General features: G+C 38.6%; 1 non-coding gene across 1 annotated transcript; it reads left to right on the top strand.

Moving 5' to 3' along the window:
• Positions 1–854: 854 nt before the first annotated feature.
• LOC146654722 (U6atac minor spliceosomal RNA) lies at positions 855–982 on the top strand. Its single transcript, XR_014907421.1, has one exon. It is a non-coding gene; the product is annotated as a U6atac minor spliceosomal RNA (small nuclear RNA).
• The last annotated feature ends 1,398 nt before the right edge of the window (positions 983–2,380 follow it).

Raw genomic sequence — 2,380 nt, 5'->3', positions numbered from 1 at the left:
ATTTCAAAGACACTATTTCAAAGACCCTTATGCACATTCCAAAATACATTTACAAAATGGTTTAATCTAAATATAATAGAGGCCCCGGGGCAGACCCAGGACACGCTGGAGAGATTATATCTCTCGGCTGGCCTGGGAACGCCTTGGTATTCCCCCGGATAAGCTGGAGGAGGTGGCTGGGGAGAGGGAGGTCTGGGCCTCTTTGCTTAGGCTGCTGCCCCCGTGACCCGGCCCCGGACAAAGCGGATGAAGATGGATGGATGGATGGATGGATAATAAAATCAAGCATCCTGAGCGAGTTCTGCTGGGAAAAATATGAAACTCTGTGGAGGTCATCTATTTCTGTATTTTAAAGATGTTTAATGGTTGTACTATTATTAAGCAAACCTATAGCTAGGCCTACTGTTACCAGTAATGGCCTACAATTACTGTTAACCTAGCCTGAGAGTTTAGTAAACATGAGTCCACCTTTGCTCCCTAATTATACTAGGGTAAAGCATTCACTGCTCTGTCTTTAAGCTCAAGGTGTGTGATACACCAAAAAGAAGTAATAATGTGACATATACAGACATATATACACAGCACAATGGAAGATTTGAGAAGCCTTCAGTCTTTGGTTGAAATTACTATTGTATGACACAGCCACACTGTTAAGACTTTTCGTCTCCACTTTACGGTAACATACTGGCGCCACTATTGCCGTTACGGTAACTTGTAGTTCTGCAAGATGATTTTTTTGCTGCTGTGTATAATACTCTTGGACAAATTATGGTAAAGCACTGTAGCCTCTTTTATGGCGACAGTGAGATACAGTTATAGAATAGAATAGAATAGAATAGAATAGAATAGAATAGGTGTTGTATGAAAGGAGAGAAGGTTAGCACTCCCCTTGACAAGGATGGAATTGGCCCTAGTGGCCTGCAACACACATATGGTTAAGGCATTGCCACCTACTTCGTGGCATCTCTAACCATGTTTTTACAAGACATAATGTGGATTGCACAACACTGGTCACTACATTCTTCATTTCCAGTTAATACTTGTACAGCTGCTGTTATTGTGTATATATTTATTTATATTTCTTTATACATTCTTATATAGTTCTATATTGTGTATTTTGTTGTACAGTTATTTTATTTTCAACTTTAATTTATATATTTTATCTTATTCTTTCCCAGTTAAATTTACCCTTCATTCTAATTTGTGTTGTACAGTTATTTCATTTTTAACCTTAATTTATATTTTATTCCTTCTTAGTTAAATTTACCCTTTTTAATTTTTCATATTTATTTCCTATCTTATTCATAGCCTTTTCCTTTTTTGTTTTCTTTAGGTCACGAGCAGTTGTCCAAGCATTTCACTACATATCGTATTGTGTATGACTGTGTACGTGACAAATAAAATTTGAATTTGAATTTAGAATAGAATAGACTAGAATTAGAATAGAATTCAACTTTATTGTCATTGCACATGCACAGGTACAGGGCAACGAAATGCAGTTTGCATCCATCCAGATGTGCTTTAGTGATATAGATATATTACAATATATATTAGTTATAATGTACATGGTATGAAGTATGTTGTGAATATTCTATAACTATAAGTATGAACAGGCTGTAGTGAGTACAAGCTATGTGCAGGCTATGAACAGGATATAAATATGAAAAACTATACAGAATATGAAATAAATAACTTTACAGAAATCGGAGATATACAGCTATACAGAAATGGGAACTATGCAAGTTGTAAACAGTTGTAGGGTTAAAAATTATCGAATGTACAGAATGATTATTTACACAGAGCTATACAGTACTGCAGTTAAGATAAGTGAGGGTGTAGATAATTTCTACAGAGGCTATATAAAGTGCTAGTGGTTGTGAGTGGTGGTTCAGTCCATGTTATTATTGTGTGTTTGAGGGTACAGTTGTCCATTGTGTGTGTGTGTGTATGTTCAGTCCATGTGTTAACGTGGGTCAGATGTCAGGAGGCAGAGTTCAGGAGTCTGACAGCTGTGGGGAAGAAGCTGTTCCGGTACCTGGTGGTCTTAGTCCGGAGGCTCCTGTGGCGCCTCCCAGAGGGCAGGAGGGTGAAGAGTCCATGTGATGGGTGACTGGGGTCTTTGATGATTTTCCCAGCCCTTTTCAGACACCGCTTCCTGTAGATTCAATTCAATTCAATTCAATTCAATTCAATTTTATTTATATAGCGCCAAATCACAACATAAGTCGCCTCAAGGCGCTTCATAGATACAGAGAAAAACCCAACAATCATATGACCCCCTATGAGCAGCACTTTGGCAACAGTGGGAAGGAAAAACTCCCTTTTAACAGGAAGAAACCTCCGGCAGAACCAGGCTCAGGGAGGGGCGGGGCCATCTGCT

This window comes from Rhamphochromis longiceps, linkage group LG14 (assembly GCF_057381845.1).
Source record: "Rhamphochromis longiceps isolate RC_006_pf linkage group LG14, R_longiceps_female_GT1.1, whole genome shotgun sequence".
In the NCBI taxonomy this organism is placed as follows: Eukaryota; Metazoa; Chordata; class Actinopteri; order Cichliformes; family Cichlidae; genus Rhamphochromis; species Rhamphochromis longiceps.
This window is presented reverse-complemented; position numbering and strand designations above follow the sequence as displayed.